The sequence below is a fragment of the Henckelia pumila genome, chromosome 4 (genome assembly GCF_033568475.1).
Source record: "Henckelia pumila isolate YLH828 chromosome 4, ASM3356847v2, whole genome shotgun sequence".
Lineage (NCBI taxonomy): Eukaryota > Viridiplantae > Streptophyta > Magnoliopsida > Lamiales > Gesneriaceae > Henckelia > Henckelia pumila.
Window position 1 is genome coordinate 4,083,233 of NC_133123.1, and position 17,531 is coordinate 4,100,763.

Genomic DNA, 17,531 nt, shown 5'->3' on the forward strand with positions numbered 1-17,531 from the left:
AATGTGTGATCCAGAGCTGCTGCCATGGCTTCAATATATGAGTCATCAGTCTGAAGCATTTGACTCTGTGTGTCATGCCTTGGTGAAGCCGGTCCAGACTCAAGATGATGTGATGCTGGTGATCTGGCTGGAGAGCTAGCTGATGGACCTTCCAATAGTGGTACAGTTGGAGATGTAGGGGTCTCGACTGCAGCCAAGATGGTTGGTGGAGTAGCAGGATCAGCACTCGGTTCATCCATTAGGAGATCTTCCACAAACTTTTCAATAGATGGAGACGGTTGAAGTGCTGGGTCAGCATCAGTCACTGGCTGTTCTTGAGGTGCAAGTGATACAATAGTGCTTGGTATCTCTGTTGGGGGCACTACTGCTTCACTGCTGCAATGAGCCTCTGTCACAGAGGTGACAGGAATTTCTTGTTCAATCACTTTTAAAAAATCTTGTGGACGACTGGGAGAGGTGTGAGCGGTCGCCGCTGAAGATGAGTGAGCAGTCACAGCTGCTTTCGGTTGAATTACTGCTTGGACTGCGGTTGAGGCGGGGTCGACCGATGAAGATGCTGCCACAATCGATCCTAGAGCGGATGACTGAAACAGGTCAGCAGTGATGAGACCGGTCAGAATCCCATCTGAAAGAGTAATAGCAGAGACGTCTTCTTCACCCTGATCTTGGGTAAGAAAAGTCTTCATCATCACCCGTGCTTCCAGTCCATAAGCCTGTACACAAGCTGCTGAAGATGTCGTCTTTACGTTGTTAAGAGCTTGGAAGTGCTGAAGTAGTTGAGTGATTTGACGTAGACTATTCTATAGTCCAGTCAAAATCACAAAGTCATCGGCGGCGGTAGGACTCTTGGATTTGAAGTTCTTGACACGCTCATTAATCAACAGAGATATCAGGCTTCCTCGAAGCTTCAAGTCGATGAGCTGTCTTCTTCCCAGAGCCTCCACGATGTCTTCAGTGTCAGCAAAAAGAAGCATCTTCTGCTCAATATCGTTCAGAGCTTTTCACTTAGAAAATATTTGAGCAAGCGTCAGGTGAGTACGGGAATGATGCCATCTATCAAAGAGCTGTAGGTGACGCTTGACAGTGCGGAGAACGTGAGAGATGATCAAGTTGAGCTCTACAGTAGCTGCTGGTTGAGCCTTAGGTGAGTAGATCATCACACCTTTCCCTTTGTCCTTGGGATCAGCGAGGGTGACCTTTGGAGTTGATGAGGCACCTTCCATGATTATCACACCCTTGGTAGGACGTGGAGCAGTAGTAGCAGTAGTGGTAGTAGTCTCGACCGTTGGCAGAATTGGTGTTGGAACGGTAGGAGCAAGTCCAGAAAGGGACTTTAACTTCTTGTGCTGCCTCTTCTTCTCGCCTGCAGGCGTGGATGGCACAGCTGCTTTGGAGACAGAAGGAGATGACTTGCTGAAGGCTTGAATCAGTGGAACGTTCTCACGTGATTCTTCTTCAGAGTCAGACTCTATGATAAGTTGACGCTTGGTAGATTTCTTGGTATGGGCTGGTTTGGCCGCTACCGGGACTGTTGAAAGCGGTTGAGTGACAGCAACAATACTTGCGGTTGAAGGCAGAGTGTCGACCGCAACTTTTTTCTTGTTCAGAAACTTGAAGATGGTAGACTTGTTGAGCCATTTGGTGGGATGCAGAGGCTCAGTCTTGGAGAAGTCTACTCCAAGGACGCTCAAGATGTGGCAAATTTGCAGAGCAAATCCCTCGGATTGCCCTTTTCCCCTGATCATTTCACATAAAGTAGTGAACAATATGTCTGACCAGTTGATGTTGATTTTGGAGGCGATACAAGCCATGTATTGGAATTTCTCCATCGTCACCTTGTCGTACGATCCAGCCTTGGCAAGAAGATTCTTGGCCACGATGTTGGTCAATAGACTGAATGGAGCTTTAAGAGATGTCTTCTGAGCCGGCAGTTTGATCGGAGCATCAGTGGTTGAGAATTCCTTCAACCAGTATGAGCAGTTACCATCGGGAAGATCCGCGCATTTTTTCAAACCCCTGGAGGGCAGATCAAATGTGCTGGCAAAAAACTTTTGATTGAAGGAGTAGGACTCTGTCCGGATCAAGCATTTGACAGTCCCATGCTCGATTTGAGAGGTTGCAAAGAACTCCTTCAAGACAGGCAGATCGCAGATGGCGCTGCTTCCCAAAAAATTCTTCAGTCCAGAGGCTTCAAGCATGGTGAAGACCTCAGTGATTCCTGCATTGTTTGCCTCAATAACGGAATCAAAGTTGATTGCAAGGCAAGTCTTCTGGATCGACATGATAGCTGTAGATAAGAACTCGAGAAGAGAGTAAGCAAAAGCTTGATAGTAATACGATAGAACTTTTAATGCAATATGAAAGCTTTAGCAACGGTGAAAGGTTGATAAACGAGTGTAAAGAAGTATATATAGGAACCTATGGGTCATAGGGTGACGTCATGAAAAGTATTTTTGAAATTCAAAAAGTTTTGAAGAGTATAATCACCGCGCCCAATTAATGTCATTTGGTTCAAAGCACAAAGCTGCTAGTACGGAGCCTGTCAGAGACTAGCTAAAGGCGGATGATATGCCAACATTTATGGCAATGTAACAACTAAGCTATTAACGTCATACTAGCAATCATTCCCCCTAAAAACATGCATACTAACTTAGATCTACTAAGCCAAGAATATTTCGAAAATATGAAAACTTAGCGTCCGGTAAAGGCTTGGTGAATATGTCTGCTGCTTGCTGATCGGTAGAGATGTATTCCAGCCTGATTTCCTTCTTTAAGACATGATCTCGGATAAAGTGATGCCTGACATCAATGTGCTTTGTCCTAGAGTGGATCACTGGATTGTGAGTGATGGCTATGGCACTTGTATTGTCACAGTAGATTGGAGCTTCACTCGACCGGATTCCATAATCATTAAGCTGCTGTTGAATCCAGAGTATTTGAGCACAACAGCTGCCAGCAGCAAGGTATTCTGCATCGACGGTCGAGGTAGCAATTGATGTCTGCTTCTTACTTGACCACGAAATTAGTCTATCTCCAAGGAATTGACATGTGGCACTTGTACTTTTGCGATCAATTCTACAACCTGCATAATCTGCATCTGAATAGCCAATAAGATTAAGATTTGAATCTTTGGGATACCAAAGACCCACATTAGTAGTTCCTTTAATATATTTAATTATTCGTTTGGCGGCAATGAAATGAGATTGCTTAGGTGCTGCTTGAAATCTAGCACATAAACAAACTGAATACATGATATCCGGTCGACTGGCAGTCAAATAAAGCAATGAGCCAATAAGGCCTCGATACATTGTTACTTCGACCGGGATTCTCCCTTCATCTTTATCAAGCTTGATTGATGCACTCATGGGGGTAGATACAGTTGAGCACTGTTCCATTCCAAACTTCTTTACCAATTCCTTGGCATACTTGGATTGATTGATAAATATTCCAGTTTCAAGTTGCTTCACTTGCAATCCAAGAAAGAAATTTAGCTCGCCCATCATGCTCATTTCAAATTTCTCCTGCATCATCTTAGAGAACTTTGAGCACAACTTGGGGTTAGTTGACCCAAATATAATGTCATCAACATAAATTTGTACTAGTAACACATGATCACCTTTTACAAATTTAAACAAGGTCTTATCGACCGTTCCAATTTGGAAATCATGTTCCAGTAAAAATTTTAGTAATGTATCATACCATGCACGCAGTGCTTGTTTTAATCCATAGAGGGCTTTGTCAAGTTTATAGATATGTTGAGGATGAGTAGGATTGACAAAACCTGGTGGTTGTTCAACGTACACCTCCTCTTGAAGTAGACCATTGAGGAATGCAGACTTGACATCCATTTGATAAACTTTAAAGTCCTTGAAAGCTGCATAGGCAAGAAAAATGCGGATTGCTTCTAGTCTTGCAACTGGCGCGAAGGATTCCTCAAAGTCTATGCCTTCTTCTTGTCTGAATCCTTGTGCAACAAGCCGAGCTTTGTTACGCACAACAGTGCCATGTTCATCGAGCTTGTTACGAAACACCCATCTAGTTCCAATCACATTTTGATTTTCTGGTCGAGGAACTAGATGCCAAACATTGTTGCGGGTGAATTGATTCAACTCTTCTTGCATAGCTTCAATCCAGCTGGCATCTGATAGAGCTTCATCTATCTTCTTGGGCTCTACCTGAGATAGGAAAGCTGCATGCAAGAATTCATTAATCATTTGACCACGTGTTTTTCGAGGAGCAGAAGGGTCACCTATGACCAACCCAGGTGGATGATCTTTGTTCCACCTAAAATAATTCCCTAAAGGGTTGTCATCAATTGGTTGACGAACGTCCTCGTTTACTGGATCATCATTGGCAGGAGGATCGTTATCAACCGGTGGATCCTCTTCTGGCCTTGTTTGATCACACACGGTAGAGGGAACTGGATCATCCTTCTTTGGAGGATATGGATCACTGTCACTCTCTTCCTGTAGATTTGTGTTTTCCAGTCTATGACTCAGATCATTTATGCTCCCTTGAGTTTGTTCTGTACAGAGAGTAGATTCATCAAAAACAACATGAAAGGTTTCCTCGACCGTTAGTGATCTTTGATTGAACACTCGATAAGCTCTGCTAACGGCTGAGTAACCAATAAAAGTTCCTTCATCTGCTTTGGCATCGAAGGCTGTCAAATGATTTTTGCCATTGTTGTGGATAAAGCATTTGCACCCAAAAATTTTGAAGTATGAAATATCAGGTTTTGTGCCATTTCAGATCTCATATGGAGTTTTGTTAAATCATTTATTAATCATAGATCTGTTTTGAGTATAGCAAGCTATGTTAACTGCTTCTGCTCAAAGCCTTTGAGAAACATTTGAATCAGCAATCATAGTTCTGGCTGCTTCTTTTAAAGTACGGTTCCTTCTTTCAGCCACCCCATTTTGCTGTGGGGATCTAGCAGCTGACAACTCATGCTTGATTCCCTGATCATCTAGATAAGTCATAAGAGTGGTGTTTAAAAATTCAGTCCCTCTATCACTCCTGATTCTATCTATCACAGTAGATTGTTCATTTTGCAAGAGTTTAAAAAGCTTAATTAGGTGAGGTGCAGTTTGATCTTTTGAAGAGAGAAAGATGACCCAAGTAAATCGAGAAAAGTCATCTATAACAACAAGAGCATATCTCATTCCCCCTATGCTTCTTACTGGTATAGGACCAAATAGGTCCATGTGAAGTAAATCTAAGCATTTGAAAGAAGACATACACCCTTTATTTTTAAAGGTTGCTCTCACCTGCTTTCCTAGTTGACAAGCAGGACAAACTTTGTCTTTTATAAAATCTCCTTCAGGCAGACCAGAAACCAAATCATGCTTCCTCAAGTTAGAGATGGACTTAAAATTTAGATGATTTAACCGCTTATGCCACAACCAATGTTTATCATGATGAGCAGTAAGACAAGTAGGTGAAGAAATATGTGAGCAAGACCAGTTTACCTTGTAGGTGTTTAGGTCTCTTACACCGGTCATAAGAGTCTCACCTTTGTCATTTTTGATGATGCAAGTGTGTTTGTGAAACTCGACCGAATGATCATTGTCACATAGTTGACTAATACTTATCAAATTATAGCACAGTTTGTCAACAAGCAACACATCTTTAATAATGATGTTACCATGGATAATCTTACCCTTACCCACGGTTTTACCTTTGGAGTTGTCTCCAAAGCTGATCTTTGGTCCTTTGCACAGCACAACTTCTGTTAGAAGTTCTGGATTCCCTGTCATGTGCCGTGAGCAACCACTATCTAAGTACCAGGTAGTGTCCTTGATAGAAGTGGTCTTCTCGCCCGTTTGGACTTTTAGTACCTGCAAAAAGTGAAGAACTTTTGGTACCCATATCTAGTAGGGTCCAGGTCGGATTAGCCCTTTCGGGACCCATACCTGGAACACCCTTACAGGTTTGCCCGTGTGTGTGTCCAGAAATCTGTGCGGTCGATAAGCAGTAAATGTGTGTGCTTGTGAGGTTGCTGTGTGCTGCTTGCCTTTTTGATCTTTATCAGTTAGCATGTACCTCTTTTGAACTGGCCTGCAATTAAAGTACTGGTAAGGCTTCTCCTTTGACCATCTTCTCTTAGAGTAGTTAGACTCATTCCATGGCCTTTTGAAATTAGATTGGTTTCCCTTTCTTCTTTCATTAGGTTTTGGTTTAATCCAAGTTCCTCTTTGATTAGAGATCTGGGGATCCACATATCCCAGCCCTCTATGCTTAGAGCTTCGTTCGTTAGATACTTTCTGATTTTTGTCAAAGCTGCACTCATCATGTTCATATATCGTGCTGGACCTGACAAATCTTATTTTGTTAAGATTGCCTTTGTCCAGGCTTGACTGAATACAAGATTCCATAGACTGTTCATTTGTTCCAAACCCTAGACCGGTTTTGTCATGTGCCGGTCTTTGGATTTCTTGAATCTTGTCAATGGTTACAGAAGATTTATTCCAAGCCTTAATTGTTTCAAGTAGTTTTTTGTTCTCAGTCAAGGTTTCTTGGAACACTCTTTTCAAGGTGTCATTCTCAGTAGCCAGCAGACTTAGCTTGACCTTAAGACCATCAACCTCTTTTCGCTGCATGCAGCTTGATTCGCTTGACTTATCTTTTAGGTCAGCTCTTTCTGCCTTTACCTCCTCGAATTCCTTGGATAATGCTTTGTATTCATTAGCCATTTCGTGTAAAGCAGTAACTAGATCACTGTGAGTAAATTCAGGTGAACCAAAGTCAAATACCTCCTCAGCTTCTTCTTCGATGTCAGCCATAAGGCATTCCACATTTTCATCATCGCTGTCATCTGAAGAGCTTCCGGTATTGGGGTTGTCAGAGTCAGACTCAGCCCACTTGCTTTTGCTTTCGTCTGCTACTAGAACCCTTTGGTCTCTTCCTTTTCTAAACGTCCTCTTGTTCTCCTTGCCCCTTCTTCTTTCGAAGAATTGCTTCTGATCATTGCTCTTAGGCTTGGTGCAATCTGCAATGAAGTGGCCTGGCTTGCCACAGTTAAAACAAGTAGGACCATCGTCTGTATGGTCCGATTTATGATAATTTTTAAATTTAGAATTGTTTTTACGCATAAATCTACCAAATTTCTTGACAAAGAGTGTCATGGCTTCGTTGCTGATTTGCTCAGCTGATCTCTTTGGAGCTTCCTCGACCGGTGGACGCATCACCGTTGAGGTTAAGGCCTTGGTTGGTTGAGAGGTAGATGGTTCATCTTCTGTCCTCATGTTGAGCTCGAACTCGTAGGCTTTGAGATCTGCAAAGAGATCATGCAGTTCAACCTTGCTTAAGTCTTTTGACTCCCTCATGGCCACTGTCTTGATCTCCCATTCTTTGGGCAAAGCTCTCATAACCTTCACAGCAATTTCACGGTTAGTATAAGTTTTTCCTAAAGCAATAAGATCACAAATGATACTACTGAACCGTTCATCAAATTCAGCCATGGTTTCTCCTGGCTTCATTTTGGCATTGTCATATTTTTGAATGGCCATGGTGAGCTTGTTTTCCTTGGTCTGGTCATTTCCTTCACACAGCTGAGTGAGCTTCTCCCAAATCTCTTTTGCTGTGGAGCATGACTTGATTTTGCTGAACATTTTCTTATCCAGTGTTTTGTATAGGATGTCCCGGGCCACATTGTCAAGATTGGCCTTCTTTTTGTCCTCAGTAGTCCACTCAGCTCTTGGTTTCTCAATCATTTGTCCTGCACCATCGGTTAGAGCTGGGTTGACCTTCATGATTTTGATAGGACCGTCTGTTATGACATATAGCATGTCATCGTCCTGTGCTGCAAGATGTGCCTGCATGCGAATTTTCCAGTCATCATAATCTTCTTTAGAAAACATAGGAATTTTGTTGAAAGAAGTCATGATTTTAAAACTTTAGATCAGCAGTTGAGAAAGGAACCCGCTTTGATACCACTTGTTGGGATCGGTTCAGAGGGTAGAGGGGGGGTGAATACACTCTGAAACTTATTTTCTTTCTTTTCAAAATGATCAAGTGAAGTTTAGTTCACTTAATCTGTTTTCTCAACTTCTAAAACGGTTTGAACAACTTAAATAGTGCGGAAATAGTTCAGAGGTTTTAGTGATGCAAAGGCAAGTTATAACACGATGTATGAGCAATATATAAGATAAATATGCAGTAAAGACTAAGGCACGATTTATGGAAGTTCGAAGGCTTAATCCTTCTACGTCTCCCCTTCTTCCACTTAGGAAGGAATTCACTAGAATACTTTGGTTATTACAACGTCTTGCAATACACCCACTTCAGACTTAGGACTTATCCAATGCCTAATCCGAAACTCCTAGATTTACACAGATAAGATTCTCAGTTCTTATCAGACTGGTGGAAGCTTTCAGAGTAGCTTCAAGTCTCTTCAATAATGAATACAGTCCGGTTGAACTTCTCAAACTGCAGAGCGGTCGAGAGGCTTGGAAACCCTAGGATGATCCTTGAAGATCAGATATGTAAACTGTAGGCGAGGGTTTATTTGAGCAGCAAGTGAATGATCTTGTAAGTGTGCTCAAGTATTGCTTCAGTATATCAGATGAGGACTTCTGATAGTATTCAAGTGATTGAGTTGATTGAGATTTTTCGTGTTGCTTGTCTTCTTCTTGTCACTTCTTGAGCAATCTTCCCTTTATATAGGTCAATCAACAACGTCTTTATTTTGAACGTTTTGATGCTGCATTGAATGCACATTTAATGCTTCATAAATGCATTGATGATTCTGCATGAAGATCGTACAATTCTTTAAATGCAGACAACTTCCAGGGTCCAAAACTGGTATAAACGGTCGAATGCTTTATCTGTAGCCATTCTGCGTTTTTGCCATTTTAGTGCAACCTGTTGTCTCGATGCAAGAGTCAACAGATCTTCTGATACGCCGGTTCTGCTTTTGATAAAAGATCTTGCAATGAACGTCTTGTCACAAGTATTTGTCTTGAGATATCTTGATAAGCAGTTGGCATTCTTCCGGTAGATAGATTTATCCTCTGCTGGTTTGAATAACCAGTCGATAGGCTTGTGACTACAACCGGTCGAGAGACAAAGGCGGTTGACAAGCTTCCGGTAGGAGTTGTAGTAGATTCCTGAAATACAAAAGATTGGCAGCACATTCCTATACAATGAGTTGTTGTTTGTTATCACCAAAATGTCGGATTCAACAAAGGCCATTAAAATAGAGGTTATAAGTGAAATTATTGAGTATATTTTTACTATAAGCATTTTTTATTTTGGAATTTTGAATTTATTTTTATTTAATTACTTTAAATATTTTTTTGAAAATATGTCAAAATGCTATATAATTTTACTATATGCATTTGTTTATTTTGCAAAAATTTTAATATACTATTTTTATGACAAAAAATTATTCCTTGCTTAAACAATATATTATTATAAAATTTATATTAGAGTATTATAAATATATGGACAAAAGGGAAAAAAACATATAAATTATATGTATGACAAATATTTGACACAATTAATAATAAGATAGAACTAAAGTAGAAGTTATATAATTAAATATATGTCATTAAAATAGTAGTTATAAGTGAAATTATTGTGTATTGCATTTAATTATATCTTTGTTTATTTTGAAAAAAATTTAATATACTATTGTTCGATGAAAATAATCTATTTCTTGCTTAAATAATATTAATATATTATTAAGAAATTTATATTAGAATATTTCAAATACATGGACAAAAGAGAAAAAATATATAAATTATATGTATGACAAATATTTGACACAAATAATAATAGGATAAAACTAAGGTGGAAGTTATAGAATTAAATAGAGGCCATTAAGATAGAAGTTATAAGTGAAATTATTGTGTTGTGCATTTTACATCTTTGTCCCTATAGTTTTTGTAATTTTACAAATATAACCCTCATTATTATCCCATTTATATAGAATAAAAGGGTAAATATGTGAATTAAATAGATGTCATTAAAATAGAAGTTATAAATGAAATTATTGTGTATTGCATTTAATTATATCTTTGTTTATTTTGCAAAAAATTTAATATACTATTGTTCGATAAAAATAATCTATTCCTTGCTTAAATAATATTAATATATTATTAAGAAATTTATATTAGAATATTTCAAATTACATGGACTAAAGAGAAAAAAAAATATAAATTATATGTATGACAAATATTTGACACAATTAATGATAGGATAAAACTAAAGTGGAAGTTATTGAATTAAATAGAGACCATTAAAATAAAATTTAAATAGATGTCATTAAAATAGAAGTTATAAATGAAATTATTGTGTATTGCATTTAATTATATCTTTGTTTATTTTGCAAAAAATTTAATATACTATTATTCGATGAAAATAATCTATTCCTTGATTAAATAATATTAATATATTATTAAAAAATTTATATTAGAATATTTCAAATTACATGGACTAAAGAGAAAAAAAAATATAAATTATATGTATGACAAATATTTGACACAATTAATAATATGATAAAACTAAAGTGGAAGTTGTTGAATTAAATAGAGACCATTAAAATAGAATTTATAGGTGAAATTATTGTGTTGTGCATTTTACATTTTTGTCCCTATCTTTTTTGTAATTTTACAAATATAACCAGCATTATTATCCTCTTTATATAAAATAAAAGGGTAAATATGTATATACACAATGTAAAACTTTGTCATGTATTCACACAATTATTTACTATATTGGATTACATCTTTTAAAATTTTTAATAAAATTGTTAGCTCTCTTCGGAATAAATTCTTTTAAACCAAATTATTTACTTTATTCTGATAATATTTTTTAAATAAAATCTTACATGCATGAAATAAGTGATCTTGATTAAGTATCAATTAGAGGAGCAAACAACCAATCTTAATTAATTATCAATTACAGCAGCAAACTACCGAATTTAGTGGATAATTTAGTTGAGAAAAATGGGTGGGCCATGAGAACAATGTGTGCTTCCCCCATTTATTTTGGTTTTATTTATTACTATTAACCATCCAGATTTTATAGTGCTCTAATTAATATTTAATTATTAATTATTCATTACAGAACATATAATGTTTTAATGGTTAATTCACTTAAAATTTCACATACATCCTTCTCAACTTACCAAATTATTGACTTCTCCTGGATTAAATTTTTCCTTCAAATATTACATCCTTTATTGTGGTTTTATTTCTTTAATATGAACAATCCAAATTATGACCCTATTTTTTTAAGTCTATAGATTCTCCTGCCTTTTGGATTTGAAAATATGTATTCTAAATCTAACGTTAACAACGGTTATTGGATTTGAATAAGTCCACGATTCTTTAAATTGAGTTATATTTGCCATATTTTATTTTGGTTTCTTCCTTAATTAAACACAAATCAGCTCTTAAATATAGAACGTAAAATTTGTAGATAATAAATGAAAAGACACACGCATATATATCATTTTTATTTTGATTAATATAAATAATAATATTATAACATAGATAAACCTAAAAATATCTTTTAATATATATTTTTAATATATATTATTTTTGAATATATAATTTATCAATCATTATATATGCAATTTTTACTATAATCATTTATTTATTTTCCAAAACTTTTTATTAATATACTATTTGAAACAAATTTGGATTTTTGGATTTTTTTTCTATTTATTTAAAATATTTTATCAGAATTTGTCAAAATGCTATATAATTTTTACGAGTAAAAATTTATTTTAGTACATGAACTATTGATAAAATGTCAAATTGGTACATGAACTATTGAAAATAGTTTAATTGGTATATGATCAAACTCAAAAGTCAATTTTACCATTTACTTAAATTGTTTTTAAGTTGAATATTGTTATTAAATTGATTAATTAAACTATGTTGGGATCGGTTCAGAGGGTAGAGGGGGGGTGAATACACTCTGAAACTTATTTTTTTTCTTTTCAAAATGATCAAGTGAAGTTTAGTTCACTTAATCTGTTTTCTCAACTTCTAAAACGGTTTGAACAACTTAAATAGTGCGGAAATAGTTCAGAGGTTTTAGTGATGCAAAGGCAAGTTATAACACGATGTATGAGCAATATATAAGATAAATATGCAGTAAAGACTAAGGCACGATTTATGGAAGTTCGAAGGCCTAATCCTTCTACGTCTCCCCTTCTTCCACTTAGGAAGGAATTCACTAGAAGACTTTGGTTATTACAACGTCTTGCAATACACCCACTTCAGACTTAGGACTTATCCAATGCCTAATCCGAAACTCCTAGATTTACACAGATAAGATTCTCAGTTCTTATCAGACTGGTGGAAGCTTTCAGAGTAGCTTCAAGTCTCTTCAATAATGAATACAGTCCGGTTGAACTTCTCAAACTGCAGAGCGGTCGAGAGGCTTGGAAACCCTAGGATGATCCTTGAAGATCAGATATGTAAACTGTAGGCGAGGGTTTATTTGAGCAGCAAGTGAATGATCTTGTAAGTGTGCTCAAGTATTGCTTCAGTATATCAGATGAGGACTTCTGATAGTATTCAAGTGATTGAGTTGATTGAGATTTTTCGTGTTGCTTGTCTTCTTCTTGTCACTTCTTGAGCAATCTTCCCTTTATATAGGTCAATCAACAACGTCTTTATTTTGAACGTTCTGATGCTGCATTGAATGCACATTTAATGCTTCATAAATGCATTGATAATTCTACATGAAGATCGTACACTTCTTTAAATGCAGACAACTTCCAGGGTCCAAAACTGGTATAAACGGTCGAATGCTTTATCTGTAGCCATTCTGCGTTTTTGCCATTTTAGTGAAACCTGTTGTCTCGATGCAAGAGTCAACAGATCTTCTGATACGCCGGTTCTGCTTTTGATAAAAGATCTTGCAATGAACGTCTTGTCACAAGTATTTGTCTTGAGATATCTTGATAAGCAGTTGGCATTCTTCCGGTAGATAGATTTATCCTCTGCTGGTTTGAATAACCAGTCGATAGGCTTGTGACTGCAACCGGTCGAGAGACAAAGGCGGTTGACAAGCTTCCGGTAGGAGTTGTAGTAGATTCCTGAAATACAAAAGATTGGCAGCACATTCCTATACAATGAGTTGTTGTTTGTTATCACCAAAATGTCGGATTCAACAATTTCCCCCTTTTTGGTGATGACAAAACTTAAGTGCTCCGAAAACAATATGAAAGCATTAAAATGAACTTCATTGAGAGAATGAATTTCATTAATTACAATAAGCATTCTTATTACACCTACTGAAGAAAAAACAAAATGAGATACAGCTGCGATAAGTAAAGAAGAGACAAGTTGTTCATCTTTTGAACCAACTGGCTCCTCCTGACCTATCGCCTTCTCTTCTTCTTCTGTCGGCTTCTTCCTTTCTTCTGGATTCTTCTTCACGTCTTCTTGCCTCTGCTGCTCTTCGTTGCTCTTCTTCCCCCTTTTTGGCATCACCTTGGTTGAGTCGAAGGATGATCTCAGTGAGTTGAGTGCCAAGGCAGGCTTGCATAGTATCAATTTTTGCATCTATTTGAGCAATTAGAGTAGCTTGCATAGTGTCCATCCGATCATTCAACTGCCTATGAAGGCGGTTTTCGGATCTGACAACTTGTTCGGAGACGGTAGAGAGCGTTTTGATTTGAGTGCGATGATGGCACTATCTCTTTGGACAGATGAGCAAGGTCGCTAGACACGGTCTCAAAATGCCGAATCATCGTCGTGCGTGAATTGTCAACCCATGAGGATGTGTTTGTGATGGCTTGTGAAAAGGATCGAACTGTTTGCAGGAGCTCATGAAGCCTATTCATCAATGTGTGATCCAGAGCTGCTGTCATGGCTTCAATATATGAGTCATCAGTCTGAAGCATTTGACTCTGTGTGTCATTCCTTGGTGAAGCCGGGCCAGACTCAAGATGATGTGATGCTGGTGATCTGGCTGGTGAGCTAGCTGATGGACCTTCCAATAGTGATACAGTTGGAGATGTAGGGGTCTCGACTGCAGCCAAGATGGTTGGTGGAGTAGCAGGATCAGCACTCGGTTCATCCATTAGGAGATCTTCCACAAACTTTTCAGTAGATGGAGACGGTTGAAGTGCTGGGTCAGCATCAGTCACTGGCTGTTCTGGAGGTGCAAGTGATACAATAGTGTTTGGTATCTCTGTTGGGGGCACTACTGCTTCACTGCTGCAAGGAGCCTCTGTCACAGAGGTGACAGGAATTTCTTGTTCAATCACTTCTAAAAAATCTTGTAGACGACTGGGAGAGGTGTGAGCGGTCGCCGCTGGAGATGAGTGAGCAGTCACAGCTGCTTCCGGTTGAATTACTGCTTGGACTACGGTTGAGGCGGGGTCGACCGATGAAGATGCTGCCACAATCGATCCTAGAGCGGATGACTGAAACAGGTCAGCAGTGATGAGACCGGTCAGAATCCCATCTGAAAGAGTAATAGCAGAGACGTCTTCTTCACCCTGACCTTGGGTAAGAAAAGTCTTCATCATCACCTGTGCTTCCAGTCCATAAGCCTGTATACAAGCTGCTGAAGCTGTCGTCTTTACGTTGTTAAGAGATTGGAAGTGCTGAAGTAGTTGAGTGATTTGACGTAGACTATTCTGTAGTCCAGTCAAAATCACAAAGTCATCGGTGGCGGTAGGACTCTTGGATTTGAAGTTCTTGACACGCTCATTAATCAACAGAGATATCAGGCTTCCTCGAAGCTTCAAGTCGATGAGCTGTCTTCTTCCCAGAGCCTCCACGATGTCTTCAGTGTCAGCAAAAAGAAGCATCTTCTGCTCAATAACGTTCAGAGCTTTTCACTTAGGAAATAGTTGAGCAAGCGTCAGGTGAGTACGGGAATGATGCCATCTGTCAAAGAGCTGTAGGTGACGCTTGACAGTGCGGAGAACGTGAGAGATGATCAAGTAGAGCTCTACAGTAGCTGCTGGTTGAGCCTTAGGTGAGTAGATCATCACACCTTTCCCTTTGTCCTTGGGATCAGCGAGAGTGACCTTTGGAGTTGATGAGGCACCTTCCATGATTATCGCACCCTTGGTAGGACGTGGAGCAGTAGTAGCAGTAGTGGTAGTAGTCTCGACCGTTGGCAAAATTGGTGTTGGAACGGTAGGAGCAAGTCCAGAAAGGGACTTTAACTTCTTGTGCTGCCTCTTCTTCTCGCCCGCAGGCGTGGATGGCACAGCTGCTTTGGAGACAGAAGGAGATGACTTGCTGAAGGCTTGAATCAGTGGAACGTTCTCACGTGATTCTTCTTCAGAGTCAGACTCTATGATAAGTTGACGCTTGGCAGATTTCTTGGTATGGGCTGGTTTGGCCACTACCGGGACTGTTGAAAGCAGTTGAGTGACAGCAACAACACTTGCGGTTGAAGGCAGAGTGTCGACCGCAACCTCTTTCTTGTTCAGAAACTTGAAGATTGTAGACTTGTTGAGCCATTTGGTGGGATGCAGAGGCTCAGTCTTGGAGAAGTCTACTCCAAGGACGCTCAAGGTGTGGCAAATTTGCAGAGCAAATCCCTCGGATTGCCCTTTTCCCCTGATCATTTCACATAAAGTAGTGAACAATATGTCTGACCAGTTGATGTTGATTTTGGAGGCGATACAAGCCATGTATTGGAATTTTTCCATCGTCACCTTGTCGTACGATCCAGCCTTGGCAAGAAGATTCTTGGCCACGATGTTGGTCAATAGCCTGAATGGAGCTTTAAGAGATGTCTTCTGAGCCGGCAGTTTGATCGGAGCATCAGTGGTTGAGAATTCCTTCAACCAGTATGAGCAGTTACCATCGGGAAGATCCGCGCATTTTGTCAAACCCCTGGAGGTCAGATCAAATGTGCTGGCGAAGAAATTTTGATTGAAGGAGTAGGACTCTGTCCGGATCAAGCATTTGACAGTCCCATGCTCGATTTGAGCGGTTGCAAAGAACTCCTTCAAGACAGGCAGATCGCAGATGGCGCTGCTTCCCAAAAACTTCTTCAGTTCAGAGGCTTCAAGCATGGTGAAGACCTCAGTGATTCCTGCATTGTTTGCCTCAATAACGGAATCAAAGTTGATTGCAAGACAAGTCTTCTGGATCGACATGATAGCTGTAGATAAGAACTCGAGCAGAGAGTAAGCAAAAGCTTGATAGTAATACGATAGAACTTTTAATGCAATATGAAAGCTTTAGCAACGGTGAAAGGTTGATATACGAGTGTAAAGAAGTATATATAGGAACCTATGGGCCATATGGTGATGTCATGAAAAGTATTTTTGAAATTCAAAAAGTTTTGAAGAGTATAATCACCGCGCCCAATCAATGTCATTTGGTTCAAAGCACAAAGCTGCTAATACGGAGCCTGTCAGAGACTAGCTAAAGGCGGATGATATGCCAACATTTATGGCAATGTAACAGCTAAGCTATTAACGTCATACTAGCAATCATTCCCCCTAAAAACATGCATACTAACTTAGATCTACTAAACCAAGAATATTTCGAAAATATGAAAACTTAGCGTCCGGTAAAGGCTTGGTGAATATGTCTGCTGCTTGCTGATCGGTAGAGATGTATTCCAGCCTGATTTCCTTCTTTAAGACATGATCTCGGATAAAGTGATGCCTGACATCAATGTGCTTTGTCCTAGAGTGCATCACTAGATTGTGAGTGATGGCTATGGCACTTGTATTGTCACAGTAGATTGGAGCTTCACTCGACCGGATTCCATAATCATTAAGCTGCTGTTGAATCCAGAGTATTTGAGCACAATAGCTGCCAGCAGCAAGGTATTCTGATTCGGCGGTCGAGGTAGCAATTGATGTCTGCTTCTTACTTGACCACGAAATTAGTCTATCTCCAAGGAATTGACATATTCCACTTGTACTTTTGCGATCAATTCTACAACCTGCGTAAAATAGCCAATAAGATTAAGATTTGAATCTTTGGGATACCAAAGACCCACATTAGTAGTTCCTTTAATATATTTAATTATTCGTTTGGCGGCAATGAAATGAGATTGCTTAGGTGCTGCTTGAAATCTAGCACATAAACAAACTGAATACATGATATCCGGTCGACTGGCAGTCAAATAAAGCACTGAGCCAATAAGGCCTCGATACATTGTTACCTCGACCGGGATTCCCCCTTCATCTTTATCAAGCTTGATTGATGTACTCATGGGGGTAGATACAGTTGAGCACTGTTCCATTCCAAACTTCTTTACCAATTCCTTGACATACTTGGATTGATTGATAAATATTCCAGTTTCAAGTTGCTTCACTTGCAATCCAAGAAAGAAATTTAGCTCGCCCATCATGCTCATTTCAAATTTCTCCTGCATCATCTTAGAGAACTTTGAGCACAACTTGGGGTTAGTTGACCCAAATATAATGTCATCAACATAAATTTGTACTAGTAACACATGATCACCTTTTACAAATTTAAACAAGGTCTTATCGACCGTTCCAATTTGGAAATCATGTTCCAGTAAAAATTTTAGTAATGTATCATACCATGCACGCAGTGCTTGTTTTAATCCATAGA